Genomic DNA, 16414 nt, shown 5'->3' on the forward strand with positions numbered 1-16414 from the left:
AGGACTAGATAAACACATTTATATCTTTATATATTTATCTGTTATGTACATTCCTACAGTACATTGAGGGAATACTCTTGCTAGGCTGGCTTATATATATATATATATATATATATATATATATATATATATATATATATATATATATATATATATATGCACTAAAAAAGCTACTAAGGAGGGTGACTCATACAGATTTGGATAAAAATCATAATTTGCTTTGCAGGTTGTTATTGAGTAATGAAGGGAAAAGCTCTCTAAAACTGTTGAAAGCATAAACATCACCACAGGATGAATGAAATTCATATTGTGCACAAATTGATTACTCAAAAATATCTCCCTCTATAATGGTTCATGAATTGATCAGAATAAAATAATATGGAAAAAAAGCAATACTCATTTAAATCTCCTAAAACAGACTCACTGAAACACCTAAAGAAATGGTTTTAAATTCTGGTTCTGGGGAACCACAGCTCTGCACATTTTTTACTTATTCAACACACTAGATTCAGATCATGAGCTTGTTATGAGAGAAGATCATAACAAGATCAATAAGTCCGCAGAACCAGGATTTAAAACATTGGTTCACCAAAAATAGAAAAAGATTCCACACAAGTCCAGTTCAACAATTAATGTGCTAATCAATGAATACATTATTAAATGAATAATACTGTATTATTCAAATTATAAGTCGCACATAAGTCGCATCATTCCAAAAATATGTCATGACGAGGAAAAAAACATATGTAAATCGCACTGGACTATAAGTCACATTTATTTAGAACCAAGAACCAAGAGAAAACATTACCATCTACAGCCACGAGAGGGCGCTCTATGTTTCCAAGGGTAGACTACAGGAGCACTGAGCAGCATAGAGCGCCCTCTCGTGGCTGTAGACGATAATCTTTTCTCTTGGTTCATTTCTCTTGGTTCATGTCAAATTAATTTGGATAAATAAGTTGCACCTGACTATATGTCGCAGGACCAGCCAAACTATGAAAAAAAGTATGACTTATAGTCCAGAAAATATGGTAAGTGTTCCTGTGGCTCAACTTGTAGAGCAGTGCATTAGCAGCATAAGGTTGTGGGTTTGATTCCCAGGGAACACGTTAGGTAAAAAAAAAAAAAAAATCCTGAATGATCTGTTAAGTCGCTTTGGATAAAAGCGTCTGCTAAATGCATAAATTATTATTAATTAATGTCTTGTGAAGTGAATATCTGCATAGGAAGTGTAGGAAGTGTTATTATGGATTATGGACTCATATTTTGACCAGAAGCAATTCTTACAGGCATGCAACTTTTTACTTTACAAGACATTATTGATGAACTTGAGTTGTGTGGATTACATTTGGATTATTTTGCAAAGAATCCATTGATGAGCAAGTGATATAATGATAAATTGGATGACGTAGCATGAGGATGAGAACATTTTTAGGAAATGTTCATTGCTGGGTGAACCATTCATTTAAAACCACTGGTCTAAAGAGAGTAAAATGTTGAGCTACAAGAGTCACTCAATGGGTGGTTTTGTGTATATTATTTATTTATATATATAATGCAATGCAATTAATTAACACCTAAACAAAGATGTTTGATAGAATGTTTAAAAGTACACTATGCAACTTTCAGTACTCTAGCGGTTAATAAAAAGTAAAATAATTCGTCTTGTGAAAGAACATTGTATCCAGAACTACTTTGAGTACTGGGCTACTCTACAGTGGTTGGCATTCTGCTCGGTTTAAAATAGTCTCCAATATAAACACATATTATAGGCATACCGAAGTCATTCAGACAAAGACAAAAACATTCACTCATATTAAGTTTACATTTTTAACAAAAAAATTTACATAGTGTACATTTGAAGTCTTATGCTGTTTAAAATGCCATTTTAATTTTTAAAGGGAACCCATTTTATAGGATTTATATAGACACTAATTTGATAATAATTTATGTTGTGATATACAAAGGAATGTAAACGACGTGAGAATCATTACCAAAAGATTACATTAATTAATTGAGAAATATTTTGTACAACAGCCAATAGTTAACTCACGCAGAGTTCTGTAATTATTTTACAGAATGTTAATATCATGCTTTGTGAGTTATTTTACAGATACATTCTCAGTTAGTAAGTTAAGTGGAAAGGTGTCTGGTGCAAGACTACATATTTTGATAAGATTAGACATCTTACATTTCTCAAGTATTCGGCTTTTCTGTAAATAAAAAAATAGATTCAGTTGTATACATGCTATGCAGTAACAGACATATACATATTTGTAGATAAAAACTACCCATTTACTTTCTGTTTTCATGTTATTTGACCCCACTAGTTGTCTGGATGCTGACATTACCTCTATTACAGCTGGTACAGCAAACAATATACAGTTGTAAAATGTGTGTAAACCCTATGAAATTATCTGTATTTTATGCATGAATGACTACTAAAAAGTACCCCACACATTTAAGGAGCCATTCATGACATTCAAAACATTCTCTCTACAATACTACAAGTGTTAGTGGAGTCTGGAGTTTTGAAATGAGATAATGGAAGAAATCAAATAACATTTTGTTAATTTAAGTGCAAAATTGCAGTTACCTCCTCATCAGGTTCTTGATCTGAATCTGAATCCTTTGAGGAGAAAAAAGCAGCAAAAGAGGAAGAGATGAGATAGAAAGAAAGACAGAAGGGGACAGAGTGAGCAGGCAAAGCAGTTATCACAGCAACAGAACATGTCTGAAGCCAGGCAGTGAGGTGTGGTATGACAGGGGTTAGATGCAAAAGAAATGCATTAAAGCATTTATCAGTTATTAACTACAATACAACAACAACAACAACAACAATAATAATAATAAATAAGGTAATAAAATTAAGAAATAAATGGAAAAGGTGGCTCCAATGACTAGGCCTTCTAAATAACCACAGTAATGAATTGTGTAATAGACCATTTAAATTTTGTGGTGCTTCAACTATGTCTGATAAAGTTACTCACACATTAAAGTTTATATAAAACTATGTAGATATTATGGTCTGAAACACTCATATAACTGCAACAAAATGATCATAATGCATGCAAACCTGCCATAAAAGCTGACAAAAAATAAATAAAAAATGATGATGATGAAATTTCACTGGACAATGCATTTTGCATTAACAGCATATGGCCTGAACTTACCTTTGAGTAAGCTGGCAGGGTGATGTTTAAATTGCATATTGCATTATGAGTCAAAGTCCTGTAAGATCTTGGCTCTTTTGTGAAGGACAAACGTCCACAAGGCTCTTGAGAGTTGTTTCGTATCTACAAGTGATTCACCAAGTGTGCAGTTAAACAATTGTTTGGATCCAATTCTAATTCTTCAGATATGTAAATGCCTCCTAGTTGAATTACTTTGATAAGAAGAGCCAGTCCATTCTCTTTAAAGGCATAGAAGCTGAAGATATGATGCTGGCCACTTTTTGTTAGAGGAACCAGGTTTCCAAACAAACAGACTACATAGATTGGTTTTCCTTGTAATACCTAGAATGTTGAACCTCTGTTAAAAACCCATTTAAACGTGTGTGTGTGTGATTGTTACATAATTTCCTAAATGTTAATGTTAATCAATTTTGGGTAAAAAACTTATCACATTCTTATTATGGAAAACATTACTAAATTATACACTTCAAGAGTGGGACAATTAGGCCCATGTGACTGAGAAGATAACGTTGAATAATGTGAGGGTAGGAGAACAAAGTTACATATTTACACACTTAACTAAACTGGTCAGAACCCCTCTGGAGTTTGGTCAACCAGGGATGCGTTTACCAAGAGCAACGTTAGCCAACTATGGTCGAAAGTAGTGGTGGACAGTAACGGAGTAGCTTTACTTCATTACTGTACTTAAGTACATTTTTCAAGTATCTGTACTTTACTGGAGTAGTTTTATTTTGAGTAACTTTTACTTTTACTTCACTACATTCCAAAGCATAAAATCATACTTTTAACTTCACTACATTTCGTAAAACATATCGTTACTCCCTATAATATATCACGTGTTCCGACACGCAGAAGCGGTGTCTGATTCATCATGAATGAACTGAGTCTTTTCAAAATTATCCTTTAAATCGGATCGCAAATCGCACCAAACGATTCGTTTATGAATTAGAATGATCCGATTGCAGCTGTTCTGGAGTCGATCACTCACTGATTCAAATGAACCATTTAGTGCGAGTCTCCAGAACTAAGAACCGGCAGATCTTGTGAGCGCGCGTGCGTCTGATGTTGCTAAAGTAAGTTATTAATGTCGAAATTTAGGATTAATTATTGTAACTGAAAATCATATTTAGGTCAAAATAGTTTTCACCCCCAAATCTTAATGCATCTTGTTTCCTTCTGGAGCATCAGTGAATGTTTGAATCTTTTTTAATAGTTGTGTTTGAGTCCCTCAAATGTCCTGTGATAAGATGTATCTCAAAATCATAAAGTCACTGCTTGAAAGGGTTCAAATATGCAAAGATGCTGGAAAACTGAAGAATCTGCAGGACCTTAAAGATTTTTCTGAAGAACGCTGCTCAGTTTAACTGTTCAGAACAAACAAGGGACTCATGCACAACCATCACAAAACAGAAAGACAGTCGAGGACCATCAGGTGACCACACACAGTACTAAGAACCAAGGGTTCACAAACTTTTGAGGGGGTTATTTTAATAATTTCAGCAATTTTTTTGTCTTGTGGACTAAATGTTAATATCTTTTATGTACAATATCTTACTCAGGACAGTACTAAATAAAATATAACATGCATTGAGTATGATCTCTCTTATTTTTTGAAAATTACTCATATTTTCACAGATTCTGCAAGGGGTGCCCAAACTTTCGAGCCCCACTGTACATCTAGGGACAAAAGTAAGGATGTGATGTTCAGAACATGTTAACTACAGTAATTATCAAAGAGGGGAAGAGATGCACCCCGTTTGGCCAGGGGTGTTTTTACACCACAGACAAGATTTGAGAAGGAAAAGATCATTATATAATTACATTTTCCTTAAAATGTTCTAACCTAACTTCAGGCCTTATTATCATGTCATATATAACTGTGATGTTCTGTAAAACAACAAACTTTAAAATATTTTCTTCTTGCTGGTGAAAATCAGATGGTCATCTCTGTTTTCTCTCAGGTACATCACAGTGTAAGCTTCACAGTTAACATCACTCTCATCAACGTAGTCCATATCAACAATAAAAATATATCTTGACTCCATATAGTGGTTATTTGGGAAAAAAATCCCAGGTATTTTGAGCAGTAGGATTATAAAAAAATATGTTCTAATATAAAATTAAATTAGTAGCCTATATAAAATTGCAAACACCTATCTTTCAGTACTTTTTTACTTAAGTACATAAAAAAATGAGTACTTTTGTACTTTCACTTGAGTAAAATTTAAAAAGGAGTACTTTTACTTTTACTGGAGTAATATTTTACTATACGTATCTGTACTTTTACTCAAGTACTTGATTTGTGTACTTCGTCCACCACTGGTCGCAAGTTCCGTCATTGTCAACCAGAGAATGTGAGTAGTGAGGAGTGGAGTGGCGTGATTTTGCCTGGAGCTAGGAGTTTTTTTTTTTTTAAGTCAAAGCGTTGAGGTTTTCACTCACTTTGAGCTTTCACTTTTGAGCTTTCCGCTACACCTCCGACACAAGCACAAATTATGCCAAGTCGCGCATAAAACATCATTAGTTAGCTTGACAGATAATAATAACAATTTGTTAATCTCTGCTCAAAACTAATGTGCAGCTAAATTGCTGCACACAGCCAGAGCACACATGCTCACACATAACATACAGATTGGCGCATAGATTCAGGAATTAAGAAAAATGTAAAAGTTACAGCATATTCTTTCTGTTTCTGAAGTAACTACCATCAGCTTTACCATAGAAGAGAGATATGTTGCACAGACAAGTAAGATTAGCGAGTTAAGCAGTCATTTAATATGGACTTGGGCTAATTGTAGTGTTCCATAAAACCATGTTAAAAAATTTTTTTAGTATTAGCATGAGGTCCTCTTCAGGAACTCGAGCTGTGTCGGAGGACGCTTTGGGAATGCATCAGAGGGCACTCAGACGCTCTGCCTGTCTTTCTTCAAGGAGATTTCACAAGCATAAGTTGCACAAGCATCAGTTGCACAAACATATTATGCCAGATATTATAATGAGCACCATTAATGGGGAGTGGAGCTCGTGCAGTCGGCTCTCGGGGGCTGATTGTGCTTTTTCTGTTGTTAATTGCTCTGCTTTCACCGGGCACGCTCTGAGGAGTGTGTCTGTGTGTGTGATCTTGTGATCGTGGTCCTGCTGCTGCTGAGGCACGCTGCAACCAAGATCACAGGGATCGCACATGATCTAGCAGACAGGCTGGAGAAGGTTCTTCCTATCACCACCTGTGTTCCCTAGGTCTAGAGCTTGGAAGCCATCGCTGCGGTTTCTTCCTCCTCTGAGTGAGAGCTCGCTGCAGCTGCAATCTTTCTCAGAGGAGACTGCCGAGGCAATGCATATATTACATCATTTCATTTTTGATTGTGAATCTATCTACAAAAGACCGTGTTTACTCGTCTGGTTGTTTGACTATATTTAATTCTGAGGAATAAAATGAAATATTTATCTGACTATGAAGAAGTTAGAATAACAGAAGAAGTTAGATATATAGGGGCTCTTTGTATGAAAATTTCTCAAGTGAGAGCACGTGTTTACATTACCCTTTGAGGAGATTGAGGCAGTCAGTTTTTTTATCTCCTTGGGGAAAGTAATTTGCAGCATACTCCAACAGACACCGCAATCATACATACAGGTGCTTGTCATATAATTAGAATAACATCAAAAAGTTGATTTATTTCATTAATTTCATTCAGAAAATGAAACTTGTATATTATATTAATTCATTACACATAGACTGATATATTTCAAATGTTTATTTCTTTTAATTTTGATGATTATAACTGACAACTAAGGAAAATCCCAAATTCAGTATCTCAGAAAATTAGAAAAGAACTTAAGACCAATACAAAGAAAGTATTCTTGGCTAACTAAAAAGTATAAAAATGAAAAGTATGAGCATGTACAGCACTCAATACTTAGTTGGGGCTCCTTTTGCCTGAATTACTGCAGCAATGCGGTGTGGCATGGAGTCGATCAGTCTATGGCACTGCTCAGGTGTCTGATAGTGGCCTTCAGCTCTTCTGTATTGTTGGGTCTGGCATATCTCATCTTCCTCTTCCCAATACCCTATACATTTTCTATGGGGTTAAGGTCAGGCGAGTTTGGTGGCCAATTAAGAACAGGTATACCATGTTCCTTAAACCAGGTACTGGAAGCTTTGGAACTGTGTGCTGGGGCCAAGTCCTGTTGGAAAATGAAATCTGCATCTCCATAAAGTTGGTCAGCAGCAGGAAGCATGAAGTGCTCTAAAACTTCCTGGTATATGGCTGTTTTGACTTTGGACCTCAGAAAACACAGTGGACCAACACCAACTGATGACATGGCACCGCAAACCATCACTGACTGTGGAAACTTTACACTGGACCTCAAGCAACGTGGATTGTGTGCCTCTCTTTTCTTCCTCCAGACTCTGGGATCCTGATATCAAAAGGAAATGCAAAATTTACTTTCATCAGAGCACATAACTTTGGACCACTCAGCAGCAGTCCAGTGCTTTTTGAAGCGAGATGCTTCTGATGCTGTCTGTTGTTCAAGAGGGGCTTTACACATGGAATCCGACAGCTGAAACCCATGTCTTGCACACGTCTTAGTGTAGTGGTTCTTGAAGCACTGACTCCAGCTGCAGTCCACTATTTGTGAATCTCCCCCACATTTTTGAATGGGTTTTGTTTCATAATCCTCTCCAGGGTGTGGTTATCCTTATTGTTTGTACACTTTTTTCTACCACATATTTTCCTTCCCTTCGCCTCTCTATTAATGTGCTTGGACACAGAGCTCTGTGAACAGCCAACTTCTTTTTCAATGACATTTTGTGTCTTGCCCTCCTTCTGCAAGGTGTCAATGGTCATCTTTTGGACAACTGTCAATTCAGCAGTCTTCCCCATTATTGTGTATCCTATAGAACTAGACTAGACCATTTAAAGGCTTTGCAGGTGTTTTTGCAGGTTTTGAGTTAATTAACTGAGTAGAGTGTGCCACCAGGTGTCTTCAATATTGAACCTTTTCACAATATTAAAATTTTCTGAGTTACTGAATTTGGGATTTTCCTAAGTTGTCAGTTATAAACATCAAAAAGAAATAAACATTTGAAATATAACAGTCTGTGTGTAATGAATACATATAATATAGAAGTTTCACTTTTGAATGGAATTAAGAGACATAAATCAACTTTTTGATGATATCCTAATTATATGACCAGCACCTGTACAGGTCCTTCTCAAAAAATAGTATATTGTGATAAAGTTCATTATTTTCCATAATGTAATGATAAAAATTAAACTTTCATATATTTTAGATTCATTGCACACCAACTGAAATATTTCAGGTCTTTTATTGTTTTAATACTGATGATTTTGGCATACAGCTCATGAAAACCCAAAATTCCTATCTCAAAAAAATTAGCATATTTCATCCGACCAATAAAAGAAAAATGTTTTTAATACAAAAAAAGTCAACCTTCAAATAATTATGTTCAGTTATGCACTCAATACTTGGTCGGGAATCCTTTTGCAGAAATGACTGCTTTAATGCGGTGTGGCATGGAGGCAATCAGCCTGTGGCACTGCTGAGGTGTTATGGAGGCCCAGGATGCTTCGATAGCGGCCTTAAGCTCATCCAGAGTGTTGGGTCTCGCGTCTCTCAATGTTCTCTTCACAATATCCCACAGATTCTCTATGGGGTTCAGGTCAGGAGAGTTGGCAGGCCAATTGAGCACAGTAATACCATGGTCAGTAAACCATTTACCAGTGGTTTTGGCACTGTGAGCAGGTGCCAGGTCATGCTGAAAAACGAAATCTTTATCTCCATAAAGCTTTTCAGCAGATGGAAGCATGAAGTGCTCCAAAATCTCCTGATAGCTAGCTGCATTGACCCTGCCCTTGATAAAACACAGTGGACCAACACCAGCAGCTGACATGGCACCCCAGACCATCACTGACTGTGGGTACTTGACACTGGACTTCAGGCATTTTGGCATTTCCTTCTCCCCAGTCTTCCTCCAGACTCTGGCACCTTGATTTCCGAATGACATGCAAAATTTGTCCCAAAGTCCAGTGCTGCTTCTCTGTAGCCCAGCCGTTTCTGCCGCTGTTTCTGGTTCAAAAGTGGCTTGACCTGGGGAATGCGGCACCTGTAGCCCATCCTGTGGCTCTGGATGTTTCTACTCCAGAATCAGTCCACTGCTTCCGCAGGTCCCCCAAGGTCTGGAATCGGTCCTTCTCCACAATCTTCCTCAGGGTCCGGTCAACTCTTCTTGTTGTGCAGCGTATTTTGCCACACTTTTTCCTTACCACAGACTTCCCACTGAGGTGCCTTGATACAGCACTCTGGGAACAGCCTATTAGTTCAGAAATTTATTTCTTTGTCTTTCCCTCTTGCTTGAGGGTGTCAATGATGGCCTTCTGGACAGCAGTCAGGTCGGCATTCTTACCCACGATTGCGGTTTTGAGTAATGAACCAGGCTGGGAGTTTTTAAAAGCCTCAGGAATCTTTTGCAGGTGTTTAGAGTTAATTAGTTGATTCAGATGATTAGGTTAATATCTTGTTTAGAGAACCTTTTCATGATATGCTAATTTTCTGAGATAGGAATTTTGGGTTAGCTGTATGCCAAAATCATCAGTATTAAAACAATAAAAGACCTGAAATATTTCAGTTGGTGTGCAATGAATCTAAAATATATGAAAGTTTTAATTTTTATCTAACACAGCTGCTGTGAAAAACTATGTAGAATTCTAATTCCAAACAATAATTCCAATTTTTGTATCAATTAATGTAGGCTAAGTATTCATGGTAGTCTGTTTATTAACAACAACTTTTTCTATTTTGTAAAAATCACAGCAAACTCAATAAGGCTTTATACAAAAACTTTTCATATGTAGTTTCTTGGGAATGCTCAAAATTATTGGAACCAGCTGATTAATTTCTTTCTTTCTGATAATAACTTTCTCCTCCCTTTGATGTGGTATCACATAAACCAGTCACATTTTATTTACAATAATAACTAGTGGTGGCACGGTTCAACTTTTTCACGGTTCGGTTTGTTTAATAGTTTTAGAGTCACGGTTTCTGTATAGTTCGGTATGTGCTATGTTTATGGATAAACCATACTTTATTTATGTATATATATATATATATATATATATATATATATATATATATATATATATATATATATATATAATTATATCCAACTATAAGCAACAGCACAAATAAATACAAAACAGTAAGGAAACAAAAAATAAACAGTGATTTAGCATATAGCAGGTCTAGCATTAGTTTTTATGTACATAAATTGAATAAAGAAATCATATGTAAAACAGCATTGCATATTTGACTGTATAAATTAAAGATTTTTCTTTATTAAAGTTACAAAAGCTTTTTAATCAAGAGCAGTGAGTAGAGTGACCACCTGTCCCACTTTATGTTGTACTGTACAGCAATTTGACCTTTTGTCCCGAGTCGTCCGTCAATTAAACTCTTGACTGGTACACGAACGCCTCCTCAAAATTGTCAACAATATCAAATTGGAGATTGTACAATTTACGCTTCCTAATTCGTCCCACCGAGAGCAGAGACTAAATTTCCCATAAACCCTTGAGTTTTACAAGTGAAAAGCGCATGTGTCGCTTTTGCCGCTGTCAGTGTCAACAACTCAACGTGGCCGGAGAGTGTGTGTGAAATGCGCTCACTCGGCTCGGTAAAAATACAAATACAAAAAAAAACAAACAGTGAACAACACTTAATATGCTCTCCTGGTTTCAGACTCTGAGTACTAAAAGAACACGGTCAGAATCAGATGACTCGCTGGCTGACACCCCACCAAGCCAGAATTATATCGCTGCAGGTCAGACTTGAGCGAATGAAGTAATGCAGTAGTTCTTTCTAAGGGGATTTTTTTCTAAATCCTTTTGCACATTTTATTTATGTTCAGCAGCTCTTTCTAATGGTATTTTTTCAAAATCCTTTTGCACATTTTATTTATGTACAGTAGCTCTTTCTAGCTCTGCTTAAGCAAATCAATAAACTAATAAAAGGATTTATAATTATTTTATAAGGTCATCTTTTGACTGCTGTATATAAAACCCCTTCAATATAGTATTTTTGTTACCTCAGGGGATGAGATCATCAAAAAAAAAAAATAAACAATTATATATATTCAGAGTTCTACAGCTATGCATTGAAAGAGAAAACTCTCCTGGATGCAGTACGGACAGAAAAAACTTATACATTTAAGAAGAAGAACAAATAAGGTAAATTGAACATTCGTTGTGTAAAATGTAGAATATATTTGTGCTACACTATGTTGGTTTTTATTTGGTTGGTTTGCTGCTACCCATGTGTTTCAGAAAAGTGCTATCCATGGTGCTGGGGAATGCTGTTGCTGCATATAGCCATTCTTATCAAAAAAGATTTTGGTGTACCTTATTTGCACTGAAATAGTTAAACTTTCTTTAGGCAAGCCTTAAATACTTTGCACTGTATAGGCTAGGCCTTATATTTTGTTGAACTTAAATAGGCTAGGCCTAATATTTTTTTGTGTCTTGTATTTTAAGGTGAGTTTGATTCAGAGTTTGATTTTTTTTTTTTTTTTTTTGATTCATAATGCCTGGTCCTTTGGACAGTTGACTAATTTGATAGTCCCAATAAAGACGAGATGTTGCAAAATTAGTGTTTTGTCTTTTGTAGGCCTAGGCCTATGCCTTAAGCCAGTGGTTCCCAACCTTTTTCAACTCGCGGCCCACACAACCAAACACATATGTTTGCGCGGCCCACCTCAAAAAAATTAACTGACCCCGCTATTGTTGGGTTAATAACTTAGTACTCAGAAGCTAGATTTTAAACTGTATTTATTGAATAAACTAGGGCTGTGCGATATGGACAAAAAAAAAAAAAAAAAAACTATCGCGATTTTTTTGATCAATTTTGCAATTGTGACACACACCGATATGCTTTTACAGTCATAAATGCATTCAGGATTAATTTGAAACATATTTCCAAAAGAAAACCAATCAGAGCTTTAACAAAAATCTCTAGAACAGACATAAGTCAAAATTATCACTATAGTGAAGATGTAAAAAAATGTAGAGACTTGTGGCAAAAAAAAAAAAAAAAAAAAAAAAATCCTGTATACAGGGACTTTTTTTTCTTTTTTGCCATGCATTGTTCATAGAGCTCATTAATTGTAGCGGTGCCTCAGGTGTTTGCAGTGTGTATACAGTATGTGTATGCGGTCAGCAGTGAGAGCGCATAAGTATAACGCGAAAGCACATTAAAATAATGCACGAGTGCGAATCTCTCTGTTCGCAGCAGATTTCCTTTGCTCTGTCACAAAACGTGCTTGCTCAGATACACGCTGCTTTGCGAGGAGAGAGTGTGCACACTTAAAAAGTGTCTCCTCTCACTTAAACTGCATCCTGTTCACTAACAAATTCACTCTATGCTCATGTGTTAGACATTAATTATTTTCGCACGTTTTTATTTCTAGCCTTTTACCGCAGTGAGAACGCTCTGATCCGTCAACATTGGCTCAGAAAAAAGGCGCATCACAGACAGTGTGTGAACCTGGAGTTAGGCATATGCCCAGTCTCTGTTCTCACGCTAGGCGCAATGCATTCTGATGGGATCGGATACGGGAGGTCAGGGCCGCGGAAAATTGTGCTATAAAGCGATTTAGAAATCGCGCATGCTCAAATCGTGATTTTAGGACATTTCTTTTAATCGCACAGCCCTAGAATGGACTGGACAGTAAACCATTTACCAGTGGAATGTACAGAAAATAATTGGCGGCCCACCTGCAATACCACCACGGCCCACTAGGGGGCCGCGGACCACATGTTGAAAACCACTGCCTTAAGCTGTAGAAACTTTGGGTAATATTTTTGGTCACGTAGTATCTTAATCTTGTAGTCATTGGGTTCAAAAAAATGTTTCTTGGTAAATTAGATAGACAATATATCTTAAGTTTAAAGTTATTACGTCTGTCCCACATTGTCCCACTTTACCATGCTACTTGTCCCACATTTTGTCTGACTGGAGGTGGTCACCCTAGCAGTAAGTGATTTCTTTGTTGTTGCTGTACGATTAATATAAAGACTGTCACTTTAAGAGAATGCACTGATCCAGTAGGCCTACGTTCAGCCGGCTATGTTTGCTGTAGGATACTTACCAAGATGGGCATTTTGACATAATTTTAGTCTGAATTTGTCCATTTAAACACAATACTTCAGAGAGAGCTTAATATTTGCGCGTGTTCCCAGACAGCAATATAGTGCTGGCCTAGATCCGGCCCATATCTGGCCCGTTTGAAATCCATTCGGGCCAGATCTAAACCGACACTGCTTGCTGTCTGGGTTCTGAGGCGCAGGTTTGTGCACTTCGGATAAGCGCACCTACAAATCATCTCACTGCGCACACAAGCTCACATCTTCTGTCTCTTTAATGTTTAAATGAGTTTAGTTTAAAGACAGATATCAATGTGTGTTGTTCAGGTCTCATTTGTGATCGTGCTATCAGCACCTGGATGATGACAGAATAAATGACTGCTCATAATTCAACATTCAAGGTATTTTTTTCTCTCTCATCGCTGTTGTTGTAATGTCTGGGAAACCAGAATGTGCATCCATCAACAGAAACATATAGTAACTGAAGCCAGTTTGTTTTACTTGCTATTTATAGCAAACCATATTACAGATGCTTTGTCAGATTTAAGTTGAACCGTGATCCTAGCGCATGCCGAGCCGTGTGGTGAACCGAATGGTTCATTTTTTTTCAGCGAACTGTGCCATCCCTAATAATAACGTGTTAAAAAGGTGTGTTTCACTGAAATAAACTCCAAACCAATTACCATTCAAAGACAATTTGATGGGAACCACTGTTTTAGACAATACTGAGAAATATGGGTTGCACTGAAACAAATTAACAAGAATCCAGCGTAGCAATACTTATGACTCACCTCCACATCTCGGCTACGTGCCACTTCTGTGAAGTTCTCTTCCTGCTCCAAAGTTTTGTGTATTTTATCATCAGTCAAACAGAAACAGCGCAATCGTGCCTCAATAGGGTCATGTGTTTTGGCAAAGATGACAAATTTGGCCATGTAAGGTACACAGATGATCTCATGATACACCTGAGTGGCAAAGTTCATCGACTCCTGCACCGGCCTGCAGTCTATAAGCCAGAATCTGATGAAGAAAATATGAGATATATTGGTGATTACTTTAATTAATTAATGATTTTTTTTTTTATATATATAGGCTTCAATGAGGATTGCCAGTTAGAACAGGAAAATTTGTCATTCAAAATCAAAAGAATAATGTTGCGTCTTTTCCAATCCAAAAGACAAAATACTATACATGAATTTAACATATATTCAGTAATGCTCTACCAGGCAATGCTTGTAGAAAAAATAAATACCTGGCAGACACGTTTGTGGTGAAAGACACACAGTCATTGGTGAATGTTAATGGTGTATTCCCAGTGATATCCTCCCATTGAGCAGGAGTGGTCCCACCTACACATGCAAAGATCATCTTTGGTTTCAAAATTCAAAACGTTTTTAAATTTAACAGCAATATTTCTGGTATTTTCAGAAGAATTTCAATGATTTGTTGATCTTTGTTTTGTTGATCTCTGGTTTGTCTTCTTATATTTATTTTTATATCATGCATTTTTTGTGATATAAAATTTTATGCATATTTTGCAACCTATAGAATGAAGAGCATTTATTTTTGTTTCTGTATATTCCTGTGTACTTTCTCACCTGTGATGCTGCATAGCAAACGTAATGTAGGAATATCTCCACCTTCAAAGCCGCCAAGAATTGGGTCAGTGGAGCTCTTCGGGACAGGGATGGTCATGGTTATGGGTTTATGGAATTTCCTCCTCCGCGGTTCCAGAGTGACTATAGGGCTGAATGTGGCTTTATTACCCAAATTCTTCCTCACTGCATCAACACTCATTGGTTGAGCCTGGCCAAAAAGCAAAGGCAATAATGAATACAACTATCACAATGATCGGTTTAGAGCAAATTAATAATTTAAAGTGATACACTGTATCTCACTGTCATCTTTTCAAAATGTGTTTAAATATTGCAACTGTTACCAACATAATGTCTGTGATAGCTCATCAGCTGAATTACATAATAAAGCACTAAAATTTAAGTTAAAAAAAATATATGTAAATTTGACAACTTGTAACTTTTGTATTAAACTTTTAATTAAAAAAAAGAGAGTGGAACACTGAAAGTACATTGTACTATTTCTACTATGAATTTAATTACTGATTAGTAAATCTATGCTCAAACTCTGAAAACTAGTAGAACTAAAAAAAAAATATTGTGACACTAAATGGATAGAAATAAATAACTGTTATAACATTTTAATAACATGAACATTATTTTAATGTTATAGAAAAATGAACAGCAGTAACTTATAAATAAAATAAAGCCAATAAGTAAACTAAAATATAGCTGTGTGGACTATGGTTTTACATTGAAATATGTTTTATTTAATCTCCATGCTACCTGCAGGCCTACACGGATGCGCTTAGTGAGAGCTCCCTCTGGGAAGACTGTCTGTACTTGAGGGACCACTGTGCTACTCAGAATTCCACCTTCTGGACCAATGAGACTACTGTCCTGCTTAACTCTTGACACCACAGCAAAATACTGTGGAAAGTCTCGAGTGATAATGCGACAGATTCGCTTTCTCTCCAACTCTTCTGGTGGGTCCAGTCCTAAATAAAATGAATATTAATAGGGCAATCAATGAGGAAGGGACCATTCAAATCAGTGAAAATGGACAGTCTACAGTACACAAAGAAAAACATTCTAATTGTTTAGACCTGCATGACTATGTTTGAAAGGAGGAAGGTTACCATTTAAATTGGTCATACTCATGTTATGCTAATACTGTACCGTATATTGATTATGTTTTTTTTTTCTCACCCTCATTCATGCCGTTGAGGATCTGGTTGAGCTCTTCTCCTGTGAACTCACAATGATGCTCTTTCCAACTCTCTCCTGTTTCACTGCGTAAGATCACCAGCTCCCTCTCTTTTCCTCTTAGAGCCGCAAAGTGAGGGATCTCCACAATCACCGGCCTAAAGCCCAGCAGGAATTTCAAGAATACATGTGTAAATGTATGTGTTTTGAAAACTTATGTACAAAGTCTAAATATGTAAAAATCATCAACAGTTAGGCTAATACACTTTAGTCTGAAATCACT

The 16414-nt window shown here is 36.5% G+C and overlaps 1 pseudogene; it reads right to left on the bottom strand.

The window, feature by feature from the left end:
- LOC128016396 (ankyrin-2-like) overlaps positions 1 to 16414 on the bottom strand; it is a 63653-nt pseudogene that overhangs the window by 31672 nt on the left and 15567 nt on the right.

The sequence above is a fragment of the Carassius gibelio genome, chromosome A7 (assembly GCF_023724105.1).
Source record: "Carassius gibelio isolate Cgi1373 ecotype wild population from Czech Republic chromosome A7, carGib1.2-hapl.c, whole genome shotgun sequence".
In the NCBI taxonomy this organism is placed as follows: Eukaryota; Metazoa; Chordata; class Actinopteri; order Cypriniformes; family Cyprinidae; genus Carassius; species Carassius gibelio.